General features: G+C 41.0%; 1 protein-coding gene and 1 pseudogene across 13 annotated transcripts in view; one reads left to right on the top strand and one right to left on the bottom strand.

Moving 5' to 3' along the window:
• Window positions 1–26142, bottom strand: part of KIAA0319L (KIAA0319 like) — a 129170-nt gene that overhangs the window by 81566 nt on the left and 21462 nt on the right. The window lies entirely within an intron of this gene.
• Window positions 8078–9855, top strand: LOC108586324 (annotated as a pseudogene). Its single transcript, XR_004176567.1, has one exon. The product of XR_004176567.1 is annotated as an actin, cytoplasmic 1-like (transcript).

The raw sequence follows: 26142 nt of genomic DNA on the forward strand, positions 1-26142 counted from the left end.
CACTCCAGCCTGGGAGACAGTAAGATCCTGTCTCAAAAAAATAAAACAAAACAAAAATAATATACATAACTTCCAATGTTTTAGTTTCAGTGCTCTGTAAGATATTAATATTTCACATCTAATTTACAAACTTATTTCATCATTCTTTTCCTGACTGACAACATAAATTTGTGTTTCTCAAAAGCAGTTTTATTGCCCACTGATTCCCTCATTCATGAGTTAAATCTCGGACAAACATTTCCTTTATATTTGTGAGAGTGATGTCTTTAACATTTTGAAATTTATATACTCAAACACACAAGGTTCACATTCACTTACAGAGGCCACAAAACATAGAATTCCCAAATTTCAGGGAAAGAAAGATTTTTAAAATATATTTAGTTCAATTCCCATCTGGAGCTAAAATCCCCTCTAAAACAATTCAAAGTATTTTCCAGTCTTTTAAATTACCTCCTATAGTTGAGAATTCATTAACAAAGCAGGCCATTCTACCTTTGTATATTCTATTCTATTAGTTCTTCCTGGGGTAATGGTTAAGTGAATTATGGCATAGCAACTTAACAACTATCATTAAAAGATCATTATAAAGACCAGGTAGCAAGATGGAAAATTGTTTACAATGTAACCCTAAGAGTAAAAAGCTAAATATAAAAGTGCACACAGTCGGGTTAACAACCAAAATGTCTATAAATGGGCAAGAGATGAAAGTAAACATACACGAAATCAACAGACATTTACTGTGTTAGAAAGTATGATCGATGCTAGAGATAAAAAACACTTACAGGCCGGGCGCGGTGGCTCAAGCCTGTAATCCCAGCACTTCGGGAGGCCGAGATGGGCAGATCACAAGGTCAGGAGATCAAGACCATCCTGGCTAACAAGGTGAAACCCCGTCTCTACTAAAAAAATACAAAAAATTAGCCAGGTGTGGTGGCGGGCGCCTGTAGTCCCAGCTACTCGGGAGGCTGAGGCAGGAGAACAGTGTGAACCCGAGAGGCGGAGCTTGCAGTGAGCTGAGATCTGGCCACTGCACTCCAGCCTGGGCAACAGAACGAGACTCCATCTCAAGAAAAAAAAAAAAAAAAAACACTTACAAAATGGGCTAAATGCCCCCACTTAAAAGGCACAAAGTGGCAACCTGGATAAAAAAGCAAGACCCAGTGGCATTCTGTTTTCTCTCTTCTTACCGATAAGGATGAGGGACACATGACACTCATTGGCTCAAAATAAAGGGATGGAGGAAAGTCTACCAAGCAAATGGAAAACCAAAAAAAGTAGGAGTTGCAATCCTAATTTCAGACAAAACAGATTTTAAACCAACAAAGATCAAAAAAGACAAAGAAAGGCATTACAAAATGGTAAAGGGTTCAATTCAACAAGAAAACCTAACCATCCTAAATATATATGGACCCAACACAGGAGCACCCAGATTCATAGAGCAAGTTCTTAGCAACCTACAAAGAAACATAGACTCCCACACAATAATAGTGGGAGAAGTAAACACTCCACTGATAGTATTAGACAGATCATTGAGGCAGAAAATTAATAAAGATATTCAGGACCTGACCTCAACATTGGATCAAAGGGATCCAACAGACCTCTACAGAACTCTTCAACCAAAAACAAGAGAATATACATTCCTCTCATAGACAAATGGCATACTCTAAAATTGACCACATAATTGGATATAAAATAATCCTCAGCAAATGCAAAAGAACCAAAATTAAGGCCAGGCGTGGTGGCTCACACCTGTAATCCCAACACTTTGGGAGGCCGAGGAGGGCAGATCACCTGAGGTCAGGAGTTCGAGGCCAGCCTGGCCAATATGGTGTAACCCTGTCTCTATTAAAAATACAAAATTAGCCGGGCATGGTGGCACACACCTGTAATCCCAGCTACTCGGGAGGTTGAGACAGGAGAATTCCTTGAACCTGGGAGGCAGAGGTTGCAGTGAGCCGAGATTGTGCCATTGCACTCCAGCCTGGGCAAAAAGAGTGAAACTCCGTCTCCACAAAAAAAAAAAAAAAGGAAAGAACCAAAATTATACCAAACACCCTCTTAGACCACAACACAATGAAAACACTCTTAGACCACAACACAATGAAAACAGAAGTCAAAACTAAGAAAATCACTCAAAACCATGCAATTACATGAAACATGAAAATTAAACAACATGCTCCTGAATGACTTTTGGGTAAGTAATGAAATTAAGGCACAAATCAAGAAGTTATTTGAAACTAATGAGAACAAAGATACAACATACCAGAATCTTTGGGACACAGCTAAGGCAGTGTTAAAAGGGAAGTTCATAGCACTAAATACCCACATCAAAAGGTTAGAAAGATCTCAAATTAATAACCTAACATCACAACTAAAGAGAAGCAAGAACAAATCAAACCCAAACCTAGTAGAAGACAAGAAATAACCAAAATTGGAGCTGAATTGAAGGAAACCAAGACACAAAAAAAACATTCAAAAGATCAACAAGTCCAGGAGTTGGTTTTTTGAAAAATTTAATAAGATAGGCCACTAACTAATAAAGAAGAAAAAGAGAGGATATCCAAATAAACACAATTAGAAATGATGAAGAGGATGTTATCACTGACCCCACAGAAATAAAAATAACCATCAGAAGCTACTATGAACACTTCTATGCATACAAACTAGAAAACCTGGAAGAGATGGATAAATTCCTGGACACATACACCCTCCCAAGATTGAACCAAGAAGAAACTGATTCGCTGAACAGACCAATAATGAACTCTAAAACTGAATCAGTAATAAATAGCCTACCAACCAAAAAAAGCCCAAGACCAGATGGATTCACAGCTGAATTCTACGAGACGTACAAAGAAGAGCTGGTACCTTCCTACTAAAACTATTCCAAAAAATTGAAGAGGAGGAACTTCTCCCCAGCTCAATCTATGAGGCCAGCATCATCCTGATACCAAAACTGGGCAAAGACACAACTAAGAAAGAAAACCTCAGGCCAATATCCTTGGTGAATATCAATGCAAAAATCCTCAACAAAATACTTGCCAACTGAATCCAGCAGCACATCAAAAAGCTATTCCACCACAATCAAGTGGGCTTCATCCCCAGGAAGCAAGTTTGGGTCAACATACACAAATAATAAATGTGATTCATCACATAAAAAGAACTAAACACAAAAACCACATGATTATCTCAATAGGTACAGAAAAGGCTTTCTATAAAATTCAGCATCCCTTCATGTTAAAAACTCTCAATAAACTAGATATGGAAGGAACATAACTCAAAGTAATAAGAACCATTTATGACAAACCCACAACCAACAAACATCATACTGAATGGGCAAAAGCTGGAAGTATTCCCTTTGAAAACCAGCACAAGACCAGGATTCCCTCTTTTACCAATCTTATTCAACACAGTATTAGAAATCCTAGCCATAGCAATCAGGCAAGAGAAAGAAAGGGCATCCAAATAGGAGGAGAGGAAGTCCAACTATTCCTGTTTGCATTCAACATGATTCTATATCTAGAAAACCCCATAGTCTTGGCCCAAAAGCTCCTTCAACTGATAAACAACTTCAGCAAAGTTTCAGGAGACAAAATCAGTGTACAAAAATCACTAGCATTCCTACACACCAACACCCCCCAAGCCAAGAGCCAAATCAGGAAGGCAATCCCATTTGCAATTGCCACAAAAAGAATAAAATACCTAGGAATACATGTATTCCAGAGAGAGAGGAGAAAGAGCTCTACAATGAAAATTATAAAACACTGCTGAAAAAAATCAAAGAAGACACAAATAAATGGAAAAACATGCCATGCTCATGAACAGGAAGAATCAATATCATTAAAATGGTCATACTAGCCAAATCAATTTACAGACTCAATGCCATTCCTATCAAACTATCAATGACATTCTTCACAGAACTAGAAAAAAAAAAAAACTATTTTAAAATTCATTATGGAACCAAAAAAGAGCCCAAATAGCCCAGACAATGCTAAGCCAAAAGACCAGTGCTGGTGGCACCAGGTTACCCAACTTCTAACTATACTACAGGGCTACAGCAACCAAAACAGCATGGTAATGGTACAAAAATTGGCACATAGACCAATGGAACAAAATAGAGAGGCCAGAAACAAAGCCAGAAACAAAGCCACACACCTACAAACATCTAAGTTTTGACAACGCTGACAAAAACAAGCAATGAGGAAAAGACAGCTTACTCAATAAATGGTGCTAGGATAACTGGCTAGCCATATGCAAAAGATTAAAGCTGGACCCCTTCCTTATACCATACGCAAAAATCAAATCAAGATGGATTAAAGACCTAAATGTAAAACCCAAAACTATAAAAACCCTGGAAGACAATGACAACCTAGGCAATACCGCCCTAGGAACATAGAAACAAAGATTTCATGACAAAGACACCAAAAGCAATCACAACAAAAGCCAAAATTGAGAAATAGGATCTAATTAAAGAGCTTCTGCACAGCAAAAGAAACTATCAACAGAGTAAAGAAACAATCTACAGAATGGGAGAAAATATTTGCAAACTATGCATCTAACAAAAGTCTAATATCCAGCATTTATAAGGAACTTAAACAAATTTACAAGAAAAAAACCACCTCAATAAAAAGTGGGCAAAGGACATGAACACACACTTTTCAAAAGAAGACATAAAGGCAACCAACAAGAATATTTTAAAAAGTTCAATATCACTGATCATTAGAGAAATGCAAAGCAAAACCACAGTGAGATACTATCTCACACCAGTCAGAATGGCTATTATCAAAAAGCCAAAAAATAACAGATGCTGGCAAGATTGTGGAGAAAAGGAACATTTATACACTGGTGGGAGTATAAATTAGTTCAACCATTGTGGAAAGCAGTATGCAATTCCTCAAAGAACTAAAAGCAGAACTACCATCAGCTCAACAATCCTATTACTGGGTACACACCCAAAGGAACAGAAATCGTTCTACCATAAGACACATGCATGTGAATGTTCATTACAGCACTATTCACAATAGCAAAGACATGGAATCAACCTAAATGTTCATCAATGACAGATTGGATAAAGAAAATGTGGTACAAATGCAACATGGAATACTATGCAGCCATAAAAAAAAGAGATCATATCTTTTGCAGGAACACGGATAGACCTGGAGGCTATTATCTTTAGCAAACTACGCAGGAACAGAAAACCAAATACTCCATGTTCTCACTTATAAGTGGGAGCTAAATGATGAGAACTCAAGAACACAAAGAAGGGAATAACAGACTCTGGAATCTACTTGAGGACAGAGGGTGAGAGGAGGGAGAGGAGCAGGAAAAAATAACTATTGGGTACTAGGCTTAATACCTAGGTGATGAAATAATCTGTATAACAAACCCCTGTGACATGAGTTTACTTATATAACAAACCTTCAGATGTGCCCCGAACCTAAAATAAAAGTTAAAAAATTGGCCGGGCAGTGGCTCACGCCTGTAATCCCAGCATTTTGGGAGGCCGAGGCGGGCAGATTACTTGAGGTTAGGAGTTTGAGACCAGCCTGGCCAACATGGTGAAACCTCGTCTCTACTAAAAACACAAAAACTAGCCGGGCATGGTGGTGGGCACCTGTAACTCGGGAGGCTGAGGCAGGAGAATTGCTTGAACCCAGGAGGCAGAGGTTGCAGTGAACCATGATCATGCCATTGCACTCCAGCCCGGGTGACAGAGCAAAAAAAAAAAAAAAAAAAGGCTTGCTTGCTCAAATTCTCCTTACAGTTTGACTAATGTCAGAGGATGATGAGTTATGGGGCTATTTCTTACTTAAAATGAATTATGTGGCATATTTGGTATAGCCCATCTGAATGCCCTAAAATTATCTCCATTTAACAGATAGACAGGTATAAACCAGGCAAATCTGGTGTCCTTGGGAATGTGAAATTTTGAGAGGAAAATAAATCAATACAGGTAGGAGGTAGAAACTAGAATACCTAAACAAAGACCCAGAGGCTTAGAAAGAACATGCTAAGAATTAAAAGTGATTGTAAGCTATATCTGTTTTTAAAAAATAAAAGTGATTCAGCACAGTGAACTATAGTTTTTTTTCCCCCTCTATATAACTTCAACCATATGATGGCTTCTAATTCTATGTAAACTTCCACTGCTCTCAAATGTGGATCCACATTTCCAGCCCAGGCTGCTTCCCTGCTGCCTTTCAGTGACAATTAAAACACCCTAATTCTTTATCTTCCTGTTACAAGAAATAAAAGTAAAACCACTTAACAGAGCAGACCTTGATTATACGGTGCTTAGGAGACCTTCCTGAACCTCACACAGTGGCCTTCAAAATTCTGTGTAGCATGGCCTGACCTCTGTCTCCAGACTCATCTCTTATCAGTCTCCAGACCAGGATCTATGTGCTCAAACCAGACCAGTGAAAAGATATCTTTTCAAAGTTCTTTTAAAGAAGAACTTTGCTCTCTCTTTCTTCCCATAGGAAACTAAAACTATGAGCATAGATGAGATTATTCAGGAAAAGAAAGAGAAGATATGTTTCAGATTCATCTTCATATCTGTCCTTATGCAGCGCCAATTCTAGAGTCCATCACTTCAACCTCTCCAGTACTGATATTCTCCATTCCTTTGCCCTAGCTATCTGGGAAAATGGCAATCATGGATGAATCTGTTCTGAGAGCTGGGAAAAAAGATAATCCAACCTCACAGACTGATCTCACCCTAATGGTCTCCATTCTTATCAGCAGTGGGCTTCCTGGCTATTCTGCGAGTTTCTACCTTCATTATTTATTTCATTTCCCACAGTAGCCACCCTCAAATCTTTTTTTTTTTTTTTTTTTTTGAGACGGAGTCTCACTCTGTCACGCAGGCTGGAGTGCAGTGGCACAATCTTGGCTCACTGCAACCTCTGCCACCCAGGTTCAAGCGAGTCTTCTGCCTCAGCCTCCCAAGCAGCTGGGACTACAGGTGTGCGCCACCACACCTGGCTAATTTTTATATTTTTAGTAGAGATGGGGTTTCACCATATTGGCCAGGCTGGTCTCAAACTCCTGAACTCATGATCCGCCCGCCTCAGCCTCCCACAGTGCTAGGATTATAGGCGTGAGCCACTGTACCCAGCCTCTTTTTTTTCCTTTAAGACAGGGTCTCATCCTGTCATGGTGGAATCACAGCTCAATGCAGCCTCAAACTCCTAGGTTCAATCCTCCCACTTTAGCCTCCCAAATATCTGGGTCTACACATGTGTGCCACTACACCCAGTTATTTTTTTATGTTTTTATTTTTTTGTAGAGATGAGGTCTCACTATGTTGCCTAGGCTGGTCTTGAACTCCTGCCCTCTAGTGGTTCTCCGGCCTCAAGCATGAGCAACCTCAATGAACTCCATTCTTTTCAAAATTGAAGCAACCCTACTTCCCTCCTAGCTATCATCCTTATCTTCTTAGTCATTCGTCCATTCAACAAGTATTTTTGAGCACCTGCTGCATGCTGGGCATTACTTTGGTAGAGTTTATAACTTAGATGGGGGAGACAGAGATTAAAAGACAATAAATATATAGGATTGGAAACTAATATAAATGCTCTGAAGAAAAGAAATTCAGCCTATATAAAATAAAGGTAGCTAAACTTGGAATTTTATTGTACAAATAAACTAGCACTATGTAACACAATATCAAAAATATTCACGGCATAATGTTTGAGTTAGAAAATAATTGGAAACAGCTTAAACAGTCATCAGTTGATAACTGGTTAAATAAACTATAGAAGGCTGGGCGCAGTGGCTCACTCCTATAATCCCAGCACTTTGGGAGGCTGAGGCGGGTGGATCATTTGAGGTCAGGAGTTCAAGACCAGCTTGGCCAACATAGGGAAACTCCGTCTCTACTAAAAATACAAAAAGTTAGCTGGGCATGGTGGTGCACGCCTGTAATCCCAGCAATTGGAGGAGGCTGAGGCAAGAGAATCACTTGAACCCGGAAGACAGAGGTTGCAGTGAGCCGAGATTGCACCATTATACTCCAGCCTGAGCGAAAGAGTGAGACTCTGTCTCAAAAAAATAAATAAAAAATAAATAGACCACCGAGACCGCGTCCGCCCCACGAACACAGAGCCTCGCCTTCGCCGCTCCACCGCCCGTCCACACCCGCCGCCAGCTCACCATGGATGATGATATCGCCATGCTCGTTGTGGACAACGGCTCCGGCATGTGCAAGGCCAGCTTCGCGGGCGACGATGCCCCCCGGGCCGTCTTCCCCTCCATCGTGGGGCACCCCAGGCACCAGGCATGATGGTGGGCATGGGTCAGAAGGATTCATATGTTGGGCGACGAGGCCCAGAGCAAGAGAGGCATCCTCACCCTGAAGTACCCCATCGAGCACAGCATCGTCACCAACTGGGACAACATGGAGAAGATCTGGCACCACACCTTCTACAATGAGCTGCGTGTGGCTCCTGAGGAGCACCCCATGCTGCTGACCGAGGCCCGCCTAAACCCCAAGGCCAACCACGAGAAGATGACCCAGATCATGTTTGAGACCTTCAACACCCCAGCCATGTACGTGGCCATCCAGGCTGTGCTGTCCCTGTACGCCTCTGGCCGTACCACTGGCATCGTGATGGACTCTGGTGACGGGGTCACCCACACTGTGCCCATCTATGAGGGGTATGCCCTCCCCCACACCATCCTGCGTCTGGACCTGGCTGGCAGGGACCTGACTACCTCATGAAGATCCTCACTGAGCGCAGCTACAGCTTCACCACCATGGCTGAGCGGGAAATCATGCATGATATCAAGGAGAAGCTGTGCTACGTCGCCCTGGACTTCAAGCAGGAGATGGCCATGGTGGCTTCCAGCTCCTCCCTGGAGAAGAGCTACGAGCTGCCCGATGGCCAGGTCATCACCATTGGCAACGAGCAGTTCCGCTGCCCTGAGGCTCTCTTCCAGCCTTCCTTCCTGGGCATGGAATCCTGTGGCATCCACGAAACTATCTTCAACTCCATCATGAAGTGTGGACATCGGTAAAGACCTGTACGCCAACACAGTGCTGTCTGGTGGCACGACCATGTGCCCTGGCATTGCCAACAGGATGCAGAAGGAGATTACTGCCCTGGCGCCCAGCACGATGAAGATCAAGATCATTGCTCCTCCTGAGCCCAAGTATTCTGTGTGGATGGGCGGCTCCATCCTGGCCTCGCTGTCCACCTTCCAGCAGATGTGGATCAGCAAGCAGGAGTATGATGAGTCTGGCCCCTCCATCGTCCACCGCAAATGCTTCTAAGCGGACTGTGACTTAGTTGTGTTACACCCTTTCGTGACAAAACCTAACTTGCACAGAAAACAAGATGAGATTGGCATAGCTTTATTTGTTTTTTTTGTTTTGTTTTGTTTTGGTTTTTTTTGGCTTGACTCAGGATTTAAAAACTGGAACAGTGAAGGTGACAGCAGTCAGTTGGAGCGAGCATCCCCCAAAGTTCTACAACGTGGCCGAGGACTTTGACTGTACATTGTTCTTTCTTTTTTAATAGTCATTCCACATATGAGATGCATTGTTACAGGAAGTCCCCTGCCCTCCTAAAAGCCACCCCACTTCTCTCTAAGGAGAATGGCCCAGTCCTCTCCCGAGTCCACACAGGGGAGGTGATAACATTGCTTTCGTGTAAATTATGTAATGCAAAATTTTTTTAATCTTCGCCTTAATACTTTTTTATTTTATTTTGAATGATGAGCTTTCATGCCCCCTCTTTTTTGTCCCCCAACTTGAGATGTCTGAAGGCTTTTGGTCTCCCTGGGAGTGGGTGGAGGCAGCCAGGGCTTACCTGTACACTGACTTGAGACCAGTTGAATAAAAGTGCACACCTTTAAAAAAATTAATTAATTAATTAATTAAATAAATAGGCTGGGCATGGTGGCTCATGCCTGTAATCCCAGCACTTTGGGAGATGGGTGGATCACGAGGTCAGGAGATCGAGACCATCCTGGCTAACACAGTGAAACCCCGTCTCTACTAAAATATACAAAAAATTAGCCGGGCGTGGTGGTGGGTGCCTATAGTCCCGGCTACCTGGGAGGCTGAGGCAGGATAATGGCGTGAACCTGGGAGGTGGAGTTTGCAGTGAGCTGAGATCACGCCACTGCACTCCAGCCTGGGTGACAGAGTGAGACTCTGTCTTAAAAAAAAAATAAAATTTAAAAATAAATAAATAAATAAATGAAGGAAAGAAGGAAGATCCATGCAACTGCTGAAATAAATAAGGCCACTCTGTACAGTTCTAACATAGAATGATATCCAGGGTACATTATGTGGGGAGGAAAAAGGTTCAGAGCAGTATGTATAGCATGCTACAATTTGTTGGGGGGGAGTATATATATATATATATGCATATATAGGCTATTTTTGGAAGAATATTCATGAAATTTTAGGAGGGGAAGCTAGGTGACTGAAGATGAAAGTAGGAGACTTATTTGTTCTTTATCCATTTACGTGTTTATTTGTTTGTTTATTTATTTTTGAGACAGAGTCTCACTATCACCCAGGCTGGAGGGCAGTGGCACTATCTCGGCTCACTGCAATGTCCACCTCCCAGATTCAAGCGATTCTCCTGCCTCAGCCTCTTAAGTAGCTGGGATTACAGGTGCACACCACCACGCCCAGCTAATTTCTGTATTTTTAGTAGAGACAGGGTTTCACCATGTTGGTCACGCTGGTCTCGAACTCCTGACCTTGTGATCCGCCTTCCTTGGCCTCTCAAAGTGCTGGGATTACAGGCATGAGCCACTGTGCCCAGCCTATCCTTTTATATCTTTTGAATCTGTATAATGTACCTGTATTATTTTCTTTTGAAAAGTAAGTTTTAAAAATTTAAACAAAATTTTCAATGGCTTCCCAGGCCTCTTAGAATGAAAACCAAAATCTTTAACATAACTTAAAAAGATCTTGTATGGGCCAGGCACGGTGGCTCATGCCTGTAATCCCAGCACTTTGGGAGGCCAAGGTGGGTGGATCAAGAGATCAAGAGATCGAGACCATCCTGGCCAACATGGTGAAACTCCATCTCTACTAAAAATACAAAAATTAGCTGGGTTTGGTGGCACACACCTATAGTCCTAGCTACTTGGGAGGCTGAGGCAGGAGAATCGCTTGAACCCAGGAGGCGGAGGTTGCAGTGAGCTGAGATCGCACCACTGCACTCCAGCCTGGCAACACAGTGAAACTCCATCTCAAAAAAAAAAAAAAGATCTTGTATGGTTTGGACCCTACCTACCTTTCTGGCTCCAGCTTGTATCACACATTCCCTCCTTCCCTATGTTCCAATCCAGCCTTCTTCAATCCCTGAAATGGACCATTCTCCTTCCCCTTACTGTGCCTTTGACATGCTGCCTCCTCTACCTAGAACTCTCTTGACTCCTTTCTCCATCCAGTTAACTCCTCACATGAGGTTTCAGCTCAATAATCATTGGCTCCATGTCTTTGTCCCTCACGACACTGTAACTTCCAGGACCACGTTTGGTTTTCTGTCTTCTCTTATTCTTTTACCCTTGCATCTCTAATTCTAGCATAGAGTTTGGAATATTACATTGTAGGTGCTCAAAAAATCTTTTTCAACAAATACATAAATAAATGCATGTGTGTATATGAATGAGGTTTTGAAAGAATGAATGAACAAAAATGTCAGGAAACCAGGTAGCCAGGTATCAGGTGGGTCATACTGAAGACATCCAGGTTGATGATGGGACTCTGAAAGGAGATGAGGCCCATATGCTGCAATAAATGAGGGTGGTAAATGAGGGTTGGTAGATGAGTAATGATTATGGGTAGAAAGTGGTATAAACCTCAAAGAGCTGAAGTTTTTGCATGAAAGTGGAGGAGGAATATTCAAGAAGTGACAGTGAAGAGTGTTAAAGACATTAACCCTACCTCCCAACTCAGAGATACACGGAATATGAGAGAATGAATGGCCATGGCCTGCAGGCCAGATGAAAACTAGTGTCTTTTTCTAAGAGAAAGCCAGTCTCAAAATATTCTATCTAATCTCTTAACTAACAAGTCTAAGTATAGATGGGGTTTATTAACTCAATGGATTCTAGTCACATTTTAAAAGTTGGGAGGGGAAGGAGAGTTAAGTGCAAGTGAGTCAAAAAGCACCAAGTTACACAAGAATGTCAAATGAGACTGACAAATCATAATGGTTAAGGCACTTTATAGCAAGAAAAAGAAGAGGATGGAAAACTAAGAGGAACTAATGACAGGATGACTACCTATTCGTCCTTGGTATAAAATGGCAAAAAGCTCTGAGGCAAATCATGGGGCAAGTCTTACCAATTGAACTTGGTGGAAACATATTTAGACTCGGGGAAATAGTCACGGGGACTAACAGGGATTACTAGGTCAAAGAAAAAATAACAAAAAATTATATTCCCTGGTTGTTGCTAGCAGCTCTGATAAAATCTAGACCTTTGAAATAGGAGATAAAAGCAGGGGAGAAAGTTTTAAGACTGGTTTGTACTGAAAATGCCTTCTTTGTGTCCATGGTTCCCTCAAGAATGTCGCATAAGCTATACAAGTATCACAGCATAAAAAAGAAATGTTTCATAACCCAAACACTGTCCAAGTTTTGTCAGGCGACCCTGGAAGCCTCTGTTAGAGACCTCATCCATTACTATAGGCCCAAGTGAACATGTTCAATGAGGGAAGAAAGAACTTGGGGAGTCATACAAAATGTCCCCAATTCTCCCTACTTGACTGTACCTCTTGACTGTTTTATTCCTAAATAATCACTAGAACTTAGTACTGGGTGAGATCTCTGACTTCTGCAATTTATCTGACAAACTGGATCCTTTGCCTTATCTTAAGGGAGTAGAGCCTAGGAAAAGAAAGATGATCAGAAGCACATCTTTTTAAAAAATGTTTTATTGATAAAGTTTGTACATATTTATGGGATACCTGTATTTGTTACATGCATAGAATGTATAGTGACCAAGTCAAGGTATTTAGGATATCCATCACCACAAGCATTTATCATTTCTATGTGTTAAGAACATTTCAAGGCCTCACTTCTAGTTATTTTTAAATATACAACACATTGTTGTTAAATATAGTCACCTTACTCTACAATGGAATATTAGAATTTGTTCCTTCTATCTAGCTGTGTGTATATACTCATTAATCAACCTCTCCTCATCCCCTCACTTGTTCTACAACCACATCCTTCCCAGCTTTGGGTAATTATCATTGTACTTCCTATCTTCATGAGATCAACTTTTTTAGCTCCCCCATTTGATTAAGTATATGCAATATTTGTCTCTGTCTGGCTTATTTCACTTAAAATAATGACCTTGTGGCCAGGCGCGGTGGCTCAAGCCTGTAATCCCAGCACTTTGGGAGGCCGAGACGGGTGGATCACGAGGTCAGGAGATCGAGACCATCCTGGCTAACACGGTGAAACCCCGTCTCTACTAAAAGATACAAAAAAAAAACTAGCCGGGCGAGGTGGCGGGCGCCTGTAGTCCCAGTTATGCGGGGGGTTGACGCAGGAGAATGGCGTGAACCAGGGGGCGGAGCTTGCAGTGAGCTGAGATCCGGCCACTGCACTCCAGCCTGGGTGACAGAGTGAGACTCCATCTCAAAAATAAATAAATAAATAAATAAAAAATGACCTCTAGTTCTATCCGTGTTGCTGTAAAATACACGATTTCATTCTAAGGCCAAATAGTATGTTCCACTGCATAAATATGTGACATTTTATTTATCCATTCATCTGTTGATAGACACTTAGGTTAATTCCATATCTTTGCTATTTTGAACAGTCCTGCAATAAACATGGGAGTGCATGTATCCCTTTAATATACCAATTTTCTTTCCTTTAGATAAATAATACTCAGTAGTGGGATTGCTGGATCATATAGTAGTTCTATCTTTAGTTTGTTAAGAAATCTCCATTCTGTTTTATATAATGGCTGTACTACTTAACATTCCCTCCAATAGCATATGAGAGTTCTCTTTTTTCCACATACTCGCCAGCATCTGTTGTTTTTCGCCTTTTTGATAACAGCTATTTTAACTGGGGTAAGATGATATCTCATTGTGGTTTTGATTTGCCTTTTGCTAATAATTAGTGATGTTGAACATTTTTTCACATATCTGTTAGTCATTTTTATGTCTGGATATGTAGATCCTTTGCCCACTTTTTTTTTTTTTTTTTTTTTTTTTTTGACGGAGTCTCGCTCTCTCGCCCAAGCTGGAGTGCAGCGGTGCGATCTTGGCTCACTGCAAGCTCCGCCTCCTGGGTTCACGCTTCTCCTGCCTCAGCAGCCCGAGTAGCTGGGACTACAGGCGCCCACCACCGCGCCTGGCTCATTTTTTGTATTTTTAGTAGAGACAGGGTTTCACTGTGGTCTCGATCTCCTGACCTTGTGATCCACCCACCTCGGCCTCCCAAAGTGCTGGGATTACAGGCGTGAGCCACCGCGCCCGGCCTTTGCCCACTTTTTAATGGGGCTGTGTAGGTTTTTTTGCTATTGAGTTGTTTGAATTCATTGTGTATTATGGATACTAGTCCCTTGTCACAAGACATATTTTGCAAATATTTTCTCCCATTCAACGGGTTCTCTCCTTCACTTTGTTGTTTCATTTGCTGTGCAGAAGCTTTTTAGCTTAATATAATCCCATTTGTCTATTTTTGGTTTTGTAGCCTGTGCCTGTAGGGTCTTAGCCATAAAATCTTTGCCTAGACCAATATGCTAGAGTGTTTCCCCTGTGTTTCTTCCCAGTAGTTTTATAGTTCTAGGTCTCGCATTTAAGTCTTTAATCCATTTTGAGTTGATTTTTGTATATGATGAGAGGCAGGGGCTCTAGTTTCATTCCTCTGTGTATAAATATCCAGTTTTCCCAGGACCATTTGTTGAACAAGATATCCTTTCCCCAATGTGTGTCCTTGGCACCTCTGTCAAAAATCAACTGGCTGTTAATACGTGGGTTTATTTCTGAGTTCTCTGTTCTGTTCCATTACTCTATGTGTCTGTCTGTTTTTATACCAATACCATGCTGTCTGTTGTTTTGGTTACTAGAATTTTATATACATATACATGTATATATTAAAAACTCACATATATGTATATATGTACATATGTGTATGTGTGTATATATATACGTTTGTGGGTTTTTAGAGACAGGATCTCACTTTGTTGCCCAGGCTGGAGTGTAGTGGTCCAGTCTTAGCTCACTGCAGCCTCAACCTCCTGGGCTTAAACAATCCTCCTGCCTCAGCCTCCCAAATAGCTGGGACCACAGATGCATACCATCATCCCTGTCTAATTTTTTAAATTTTTTGTAGAGATGAAGTCTCACTAAGTTGCTCAGGCATGAGCCACTGTGTCCAGCCTATAATATATTTTGAAGTCAGGTAGTATGATGCCTCCAGCTTTATTCTTTTTGTTCAAATTGCTTTGATTATTAGGGGTCTTTGTGGTTCCACAAAAATTTTAGAGGCTGGGTACAGTGGATCATGCCTATAATCTCAACACTTTGGGAGGTCAAGGTGGAAAGACTGCAGGAGGGTCACATGAGGCCAGGAGTTAAAGACCAGCCTGGGCAATCAATATAGCAAGATCCTGTCTCTGCAAAAAATTTAAAAAATTATTCAGGTGTGGCAGCATGCACCTATAGTCCCAGCTACTCAGGAGGCTGAGGTGGAAGAACTGCTTAAGCCCAGGAGGTTGAGGCTGTTCCTTCTATGCCTAATTTGTTGGGCATTTTTATCATGAAGGGATACTGAATTTTATGCTTTCAAAAGCACTTCTGGAAACAAAGGTTGTTGAATTTTATCAGTTGCTTTTTCTCTACTGAGATAATCATATGGTTTTTGTCCTCCATCATGTTGACGTGATGTATAATTTTATTGATTTGCATTTGTTGAACCATCTTTGCATCCCTGGGATAAATCCCACTTGATCATGATGTATTTTCTTGATGTGCTGTTGAATTTGTTTTGCTAATATTATGTTGAAGATATCTGCATCTATGTTTATTGGGGATACTGGCCTGCAGTTTTTTTGTGTGTGTTTCTGCCTAGTTTTGGTATCAGGGTAATGCTGGCTTCAGAGAATTATGAAGAATTCTATGAATTAGAGACAGTTTCTGCCTCTTCTATTTCTTGGACTAGTTTGAGAAGAACTAGTATTAGTTCTTGCTTATTAGTTTGGTAGAATTTGACAGCAAAGCCATCAGGTCCTAGGCTTTTTTGGTTGAGAGATTTTTTATTATTGATTCAATCTTGTGACTTGTTATTGGTCTCTTCAGGTCTTCCATTTCTTCCTTATTCAATCTTGGTAGGTTTTATGTATCCAGGGATTCATCAGTTTCCTCTAGGTTTTCCTGTTTGTTCATGTATAGTTCATGTTCATAGTAGTCTCTGATATCTTTTGCATTTCTGTGATATCAGTTGTAAGGTCTCCTTTTCATTCGTGATTCTGACTCTTCTTTTTTTCTTGGTTAGTCTAGCTAGTGGTTTATTGACTTTGTTTATCTTCTCATTAAACCAACTTTTCATTTCATTTATTTTTTTTATTTTTTTAGTCTCTATTTTGTTATTTCTGCTCGGATCTTTATTATTTCTTTCCTTCTACTAATTTTGGGTTTGGTTTGTCCTTGCTTTTCTAGTTCCTTAAAGTCCATCATTAGGTTATTTCAAATCTTTCTACTTTTTTGATGTAGGTGTTTATTGCTGTAAACTTCCCTCTTAGCACTGCTTTTGCTGTAACCCATAGGTTTTGGTATGTTTCTTTCCATTTACATTTAAGAAATTTTTTTTCTTTTTTTCTTTTTAGAGACAGGGTCTAACTCTGTCACCCAGGTGGAGCAAAGTGGCACAATCATGGCTCACTGGTACTTCAAACACCTGGGCTCAAGTGATTCTCTTGTCTCAGCCTCCTGAGTAGCTAGGACTACAGGCATGCACCACCACACCTGGCTAATTATTTTGTAGAGACAGGGTCTCACTATGTTGTCCAGACTCGTCTTGAACTCCTGGTCTCCAGTGATCCTCCTGACTCAGCCTCCCAAAATGTTTCAAGAAATTTATTTCTTCTTAATTTTTTCATTGATCCAATGGTCACTCAGGTGCATGTTGTTTAATTTCCATGTATTTCTATAGTTTCTAAAGTTTCTCTTGTTATGGATTTGTTTTACTCAATTGTGGTCTGAGAAGATACTTAATATGATTTTGATTTTTTAAAATTTGTTGAGGTTTTGTGGTCTAACATATGGTCTATCCTGCAGAATGTTCCACGTGTTGATGGGAATGTGTATTTTGCAGTTGTTAGATGAAATGTTCTGTAAATGTGAGATCCATTTGGTCTAAAGCAGAGTTTAAATCCACTGTTTTTTGTTGATTTTTCTGTTAAGATAATCTGTCTATTGCTGAGAAGGGGGTGTTGAAGTTCCCAACTATTATTGTATTAGTCTACCTCTCTCTTTAGTTGTAATATTTGCTTTATACGTTTGAGTACTCTGGTGTTGGCTGTATATACATTTAGAATTGTTATACCCTATTGCTGAATGGATCCCTTTATCATTATATAATGACCTTCTTTTTACTGGTTTTGACTTAACGTATGTTTTACCTGATACAAGTAAAGCTATTCCGGCTCACCTTTGGTTTCCATTTGCATGGAGTATTTTTTTTCCATCCCTTTACTTTCAGTCTATAGTTATCTTTACAAGTAAAGTGAGTTTCTTGTACACAGCATATAGTTGGGTCAAGTTTTCTTATCTATTCTGACAGTCTGTTGTTGTTGTCGTCGTTATTGTTGCTGTTATTTGGTAGAGATGAGGTCTCACTATGTTGCTCAGGCTGGTCTCAAACTCCCAGGCTCAAGAAATTCTTCCCACCTTGGCCTCCCAAAGTACTGGGACTAAAAGAATGCACCCACATGACTGGCCCAGTCCATATCCTTTAAGTGGAAATTTTAATCTGTTTACATTCAAGATTATTGATATGTGAGAACTTACTACTGTCATTTTGTTAATCGCCTTCTGGTTATTTTCATATCTTTTGTTCCTTTCTTATTGTTATTGTTTGAAGATAAAATGAGTGAGTCCTTTCTCTTTCTCATCTGTGTGCTTGCTCTACTAGTTAGTTGTATACTTTCACGAGTTTTCACGATGGTAGATATTATTCTTTCACTTCCAAATGTAGGACTCCCTTAATCTTTTCTTGTAGGACTGGTTTAGTGGTGATTAATTATCTGTTTTTCCCTGTCTGGGAAAGTCTTCATTTCTCCTTCATTTATGAAGGATAACTTCACTAGGTATAGTATCCTTAACTGGCAGGTTTGTTTTTTTCCTTCAGCACTTTGAATATATCATCTCATTCCCTCCTGGCTTGCCAGGTTTCTGCTGAGAAATCTGCTGTTAGTCTGATCAGGATTCCTTTATATGTGAGTAGATGCTTTTCTCTTGCTGTGTTTAGAATTCTTTTTGTCTTCACTTTTGACAGTTTGACTATCATGTGCCAAGGAGATCTTTGTGGGTTGTATTTATTTGGGAATCTCTGAGCTTCCTGTATCTGGATGTCTAAATCTCTTCTTAAATTAGGAAGTTTAAAGCTATTTTGTTTAATCAGTTTTCTATGCCATTAAACTTCTCTTCACCTTCTGGGATATATATCCAAGATTCAGATTTTTGGTCACTTTATGGTATCCCACATGTCACAACAGCTTTCTTTTTTCTTTTTCTTTTTATTTTATCTAACTGGGTTATTTTAAAAGACCTGTCTTCAAGTTCTGAAATTTTTTTTTTTTTTTGAGACAGGGTCTCATTGTCACTCAGGCTGGAGTGCAGTGGCACGATCACAGTTCACTGCAACCTCAGTCTCACAGGTTCAAGCAATCCTCCCATCTCAGCCTCCTGAATAGCTGGGACTACAGGAATGCACCACCACCATGCCCAGGTTTTGTTTTTTTTTTTTTTTTTTTTTTTAAGTCAGGGCTTCACTATATTGCCCATCCAACTCCTGGACTCAAGCGATCTGCTTGCTTCAGCCTCCCAAAATGCTGGAATTACAGCCATGAACCACTGCACCCAGCCCAAGTTCTGAAATTCTTTCTTCTGCTTTATCATCTAGTTTATTGCTAAAAATCTCAATTGTATTTTTTATTTCATTCACTTAGTTCTTCAGTTCTAGGATTTTTGTTTGGTTCTTTTTTATGCTATCTCTTTGGTGAATTTCTCGTTCATATCCTAAATTGTTTTTCTGATTTCTTTGTTTTGTGTATCTGTGTTCCCATGCATATCACTGAGCCTCTTTAATATCATTATTTTGAATTTTCAGGCAGTTCATAAATTTTTCACTGGAGTTTGTTATTGAAGAATTATTGTGTTCTTTTGGAGATACCATATTTCCTTGCCTTTTCATTTTTCTTGAGTCCTTTTGTTGATAACTGTGTATCAAGTGTAACAGTCACTTCTAATTTTTTGAATTGGCTTTCACAGGGGAAGATTTTTTCTTACAGATGTATCTACAGTGTTGGTTGGATAGGGCACTTTGGCTTTGATTCTGGATGTTTGCAGCAGTGTAGTCTCCATATGATTTCTTCAGCCACGAACACCATCAGTGGCATCTGTGATTTCCTCAGTGGCTTAGGCTACAGTTGTCAGTGGGCAGCATATGTGATTGGCATGGCAACAGCAGCAGCAGTGGGCAGGGAAAGGCTGTCCTCAGGGTACGTGAAAGTGTGCAGCAGCCCTACTTGTGGGAGACAAGGGGGAGGCAGGGCTGCTATCTGTAATAGTCACCCCAGGCAGGTAGGTTTCAGGCTCTGGGGAACATAAGCTTCGGCTTCCGGCAGCAGCAGTGACTGTAGCAGCTGGCAAGGAGATCATGTCCTCATGGCACAAGAAAGTATATGGCAGCCTGTTGCTGAAGGGGATGGGGCTGCTGTTAGTGGCGGTGGCCCCAGGCAGGCAGGTTTCATACTCTGCGGAGCTTGCACTTTGGCACCCTTTGTCCTGGGAGCAGCCTCCCGGATACACTGCACTGCCCTTTCCCTGGTATGCAGGACACTGTGTGGACCCTGCGGTTCCTCTGGACCCAACCAGTTTCTTGCTGCTAGAGACCTCTAGGCAGATGCGAGGGAATGTCAGGGGGGCTCCAGGGATGTAGAGAGGCAGGGGCTGTTGGGCCCCAGAGCAGGATACACTTTGGTGAGGGCTGGACTCTCAAAATGGTGCTGTGTCCCACTAGGGACCTGGGGGATGCATGGGACTCAGTGTGAGTTCCCTCTCTGGAGCAATGACATCACACAGGCTCCAGGGAGCTCCCTCTGCCAGTATCAGGGCCCACAACGGTCAAAGCACTCTCCCGTGGCTAGGATTACAGAAGATGGTGAGAATGTGGACTGCTGGGGATTGCTCACTGATTCTTTCTCCACACTGGGAAGCCCCTCTGGCTCCCAGTCAATCTTGGCTGGGTTGTCCACCTCGCTTCCCTCTCCCTCAATGTCTCATGTGTTTTCTGTCACTTCTCTACTGAATTCTACACCTCTAGTCGGTCATCTTGAAAGACTCAGGCCCTTATATCTTTGACAATGACTACAAGTAAAAAATGTGAGGCCTAGGAAAAGCTAGCTCCTATAAAAGAAATGTGAGGCCTAGGGGAGGTTAGCCGGCTATAGTGTTGCTAATAAAACTAATCTCAATGGTTTCCAATAAGAGGAAGAGGTAGGGCCGAGCGCGGTGGCTCAAGCCTGTAATCCCAGTACCTTGCGAGGCCGAGACGGGCGGATCACGAGGTCAGGAAATCGAGACCATCCTGGCTAACACGGTGAAACCCCGTCTCTGCTAAAAAATACAAAAAACTAGCCGGGCGAGGTAGCGGGCGCCTGTAGTCCCAGCTACTCGGGAGGCTGAGGCAGGAGAATGGCGTGAACCCAGGAGGCAGAGCTTGCAGTGAGCCAAGATCACGTCACCGCACTCCAGCCTGGGTGACAGAGCGAGACTCCCTCTCAAAAAAAAAAAAAAAAAGAGAGAAAGAGGTAGGCCTGGCGCAGTGGCTCAGACCTGTAATCCCAGCACTTTGGGAGGCCGAGGCAGGTGGATCACTTGAGGTCAGGAGTTCGAGACTAGCCTGACCAACATGGTGAAACCCCATCTCTGCTAAAAATACAAAAATTAGCTGGGCGTGGTGGTAGGCACCGAGTAGCAGTAGCTGAGGTAGGAGAATCATTGAACACAGGAGGCAGAGGTTGCAGTGATCAAGACTGTGCCACTACACTCCAGCCTGGGTGACAGAGTGAGACTCTGTCTCAAAAAAAAAAGGAAGAGGTACTCTGATCTCTCAGTTCACATGTTTAATTCGTGGGATTTTGACTGAGTTTTTAAAAATTAAATGTTATTTAATGTTGTTACATCATGTGTTCAACAATAAATATATGAAAAGAAAACAACAGTTCTTTTTCATCTATTCCCTGAATCATACTTCTTTGTCTTAGGTGGTTAAAAGACAGTTAACGTCTTAAACGATTCTAGTTTCAGTTCTAGGTCCATCATTTACCAGATAGTTAACCTTTGAAGAATAATTTAACCTAAGATTAAATTTTCATTGTTGATACTCTTGGGACAAAGAGTTCATGAAGGGAGGAAGCAGAAAGGCATTAGTAGAGTCAATATTGGATTCTAGAAGTAACTGGGATAAAAGGTAAGATGAAAATATACTCCAATTTTAGATCAGTTCCTCTCCCTGCCCACGCTGCCATACCCTGGCTCTGCTCCCAGGGCCCAGGCAAAAGCAATATTAAATCCTTACAAAAAATGGCTTACAGTTGGTAGAACCTTAGACTGAAAATCCTTTGGGAAAGTCTGGAACGCACTGTTGGTAGGAGCATGTAGAAAGCTTACCCAGGGTGAGAACAGTGGAGCAAAGCCAATCCCCCTCTTTCTAAAATCATAGCAAAGCAGAGAAAGCAGGGCTCCCATATGTATTACCTGGAGGATCCCCAAAACAGGAGGCTCTGGAACTAGCAATGCTTACTTACATCACCACCTCTCAAAAGACAGAATTCTAATATATCTGGCACAAAATCTAGACCAGGTTTCATAATTCCAAGTAGCAGAGTGGAAAAGTCTACAGGATATATGAATTATTGCCAGAAAGAAATTCATTAAATACTTTTAGAAAGCTGTGAACAACTCTGGAAGTATTTAAAGAAAGTGCTGTTGCCTCTGGCATTCTTAAATCTCAGGTAACAAGCTTGGCTTCTCAAGCAAACTTGGAAACTGCCCTGGTTAGCAATCAAGTAGGGACTAGAGACAGAACATACCCTGTTTCAGGAGTCTTACTGTTAAAGTGTCCAGAAATGTACATTCTAACCAAATTCATCAAACTATCCCAAAGGAAAGGCTGTGATGGTGGAAATAAGAGTAGAGAGAATGAGTTACCAGTATTATTTCAAAAAAGAAAAAAAAAGCAGTTGATAAATTCTTCTCTTGGGTGGGGTTTTCACTGCAGAAAAAAATACATGGTTAGAGTATTTTGCAGACAAAATTTGCAATTAATATTTACAGTCATTGAAGCTAAAATTATTTTCTTGAAATCTTGCAATTTTCTAATATGGTCAAGACTTCATTCAAAGCTTTCCCTTGATAATTACACCTATAAATGAACTATTATCAAGGAGAAAGGCACAGCCTTAAATGTGTTTCTTTACTCAGTAATTGAACTATGACTCTACACCATCTGTCTTCCTACAGCTATCATCAAAAGTATGCATTCTCTCAGAAGCAATGGGTCTCAGCCAAGATGGCTGCCACACGAAAATGAGATAAGCAGGCACATTATCAATCCCAAAAACAATTCACAGGAACCACTCAAAAACAAACCTCCTCAGGGAGCACCTTCCACCTTCCTTTTGACTGTCAGCATGTCTGTCACCTGCATACCCACTAATAAACAAATACCAAAAAAAATGGTTCCACCTTACTCTCCACATCAGTTCTACCTGCAGGGGTTAGCACATTCAGAAACAAGGCAGAGGCGGTAACTAAATCCTTTGAAGGACATAATCAGGTATTATGAAGTTTGAAAAAAGCCAGGGTAATAACCATTGCCCTCTCTCCTCCTTTTCAAAAGGGGTAACATTTTTTTCCTCAACTACACACAGGTTGGATTGAAAGGCGGCAGCTGCCTCACAAAGCAGTCCTTTGAAAATAATTACTATTCACTGCCTTTGCTATGTGCCTAGTTTTGTTAAGAGTACAGTTTTTTAAATGTATGGTGTAGATGATTTGCTGAAACTACACTAACTGTTACACAAGAATTAATAGGCTTTGTGTACGTATTCTGACTTCTTTCCCTTCACTGTAGTGTTTCCATTTTTCCTAAAAGATCATTCTGAACAAAGACAAACTCCTCATGGAACTAGCTGCCCAACAGATACATATCAGCTACTATTCACATTAACTCTTGATCATCTGCTAGGTGGAAAACAAGCTTCCAAGGACTCAATCACAAAACCTGAATCTTGCAGCACCTTGCTGGTTAAGAATGCTTAAAACAGCAAGGCTTTTCCTATAAGACTGTCACTAAAAAGTCTCAAAGATACTGGATTGTGACAAACTGTGGAAAAGAGTAACAATCAGCAGCTGGGCGCGGTGGCTCATGCCTGTAATCCCAGCACTTTGGGAGGCCGAGGCGTGCAGATCACGAGGTCAGGAGATCAAGACCATTCTGGCTAATGCGGTGAAACCCCGTCTCTACTAAAAATACAAAAAATTAGCCAGGCATGGTGGCAGGTGCCTCTAGTCCCAGCTACTCAGGAGGCTGAGGCAGGAGAATGGCGTAAACCTGCAAAGCAGAACTTGCAGCGAGCCAAGATTGGGCCACCACACTCCAGCCCGGGTGACATAGCGAGACTCCGTCTCAAAAAAATAAAAATAAAAAAGAATAACAATCACAAGGTCAGGAGTTCGAGACCAGCCTGACCAACATGGCGGTCAAAAAATCAGCTGGGCGTGGTGGTGCACGCCTGTAATCTCAGCTACTCAGGAGGCTGAGACAGGAGAATTGCTTGAACTCAGGAGACGGAGGTTGCAGTGAGCCAAGATTGCACCACTGCACTCTAGCCTGGATGACACAACAAGACTCTGTCTCAAAAAAAAAAATAAAAAATAAAAAAAGAATAACAGTACCCAGTACCAGAACGTCTTCCTAGAAGAGGGCAATATTCATAAGCAAAAGAGTAGGGGAAAGTCCTTTTGCTCTACCTACTTAAAACAGAATACCTATACTTCACAGGCTAAAGAAAAAAATGAAAACCACCCTCATTTAGTCTAGGTGAGAAAATAAATTCATTCCCCAAGGTCATGTTCATACATGGCCCTCATAAAATTCAGTTGAAATTTGTTTTCAAAGAAAATCCCCTATCAAGATCAACAGCCCTATTCCACAATTGCTCTCATCTATATTTTGGCCCCCACCCCAAAAATCTGTGGTTAAAGCTTTAGTTCCTAAAGCTGAGATTCCTGCATTTGAATCTCAACCCTGTCACTTCCTAACTGTGTCATCTCGGGTCAAATTCCTTGTTTTGTTCACGTGTAAAACAGGAATAATTTTAACAGTACCTACCCTACAGAGTTATTAAAGATATAAAGGAGAAAATATATGCAAAGTATTTAACACCAGCCTGGCATATAGTATTAAAAAGCTCAGTATGTATTAGTTGCCATTATTTTTGTTGTTGTTATTATACTTCATTCATATTATACTTCAGCCACCACTTTTTCCAGGAAGGCTTCTCCCATGAAACCTTCACCCCAAGATGCCTCTCTTCTGTGCATCCCACATATACCTCTATCATAGCATTTCTCTCACCAGATCATATTTGTTTGTCTACCTCACACACTCCGCCCTCTTTAAGTGCTGGGGTTATATATTGTATGTGTAGGCCCAGAAAGATGCTTAGCACATAGTAGACATTCAAGGAGTTTTTTTGTTAAATTTAAAACTTCACCCAATATTTTAAAAAATTTGTGGGATTTTTTCTATATTAACAAAATCACGGAAAAGATGTCAGCTCCAATATGGAATATCTTGAGTTAAAGTCATTTGAATCAGATTCTTGATGTTAATTAATTTCCTTGGCTGAAAGAAGGAAGAGGCAAGAGAGAAAAGTAAAGTTCCTGGTTCACTAAGAAATTAGAATGGGCTTTTCCAATTAAATTGGGGAGTGCACTGAATAGGAAATATGAGAGATGTGCAAAGAAAGAAACTGAAGAAAAGCAAAGTGGATAAAAAAGAGATAACTGAACAACATAACCAGCTGGGAAACAGCCTTTCCTGTCTAAACTCTAAACTAGAAAATCCTTTCAAATCCCAAAGAAATCTTTCTTCATGAAAGGACCAACCAAATTTTAGCCCCCTGAGCTATCTATTTCAGACCATTCAACTTCACTCCAAGGTGACACAAGCCTTCACCATGAAAATTTCTGAACAAAGCAACAGTGGAGAATAGCTTCCCAGTTCACCTAGGCAAAGAGTCATGCATCATTGATGACATCTAGATCCATTCACCTTCCCTTGTCCTGAGTAATGATGAAAAGGGAAAAACAGAAAAAGATACCTCAAAGTTCTGGTCACGGAGGTGAAAACAGGGAAACCACTCTATCACAATTCTAATGCCTTTAACTTCTACCTAAAACAACTTAATAAATCAAAAGTTTGCATTAATTGGATACAGGTGCTAGTCCATTTCAAAAGACCCATCTGCCAAGGTTTAGCCCAAAGGCATTTTTCACAGCCAAGTATTAATCAAATCACTGGTGTAGCTGAAAATAGCTCTCCTACCATAAAGTCACCTGTTCAGAAACAATCCAGTCATCAAGGGCTTTATAATATTTAAAGGCAGATTGAAGGCAAATGATGAAGCTATGCACTTAAAAAAAAAAAAAACTGTAACTAGGGGGTTACACTGCTGCATATGATGTACTCAGAATCTCCTGCTTCACTTTTTCTCCCACCACCTTATGACTAAAAGACTCTGGAGAATGCTGTCAGCAAGGAGAGCACGCCTCCAAGCCACAGCTTGAAGGAGCCCACACCTCTCTATGTAATACTGTCTTTGTACTTCAAAAAGCACAGGTATTAAATTATAACAGAT

The sequence above is a fragment of the Papio anubis genome, chromosome 1 (assembly GCF_008728515.1).
Source record: "Papio anubis isolate 15944 chromosome 1, Panubis1.0, whole genome shotgun sequence".
Lineage (NCBI taxonomy): Eukaryota > Metazoa > Chordata > Mammalia > Primates > Cercopithecidae > Papio > Papio anubis.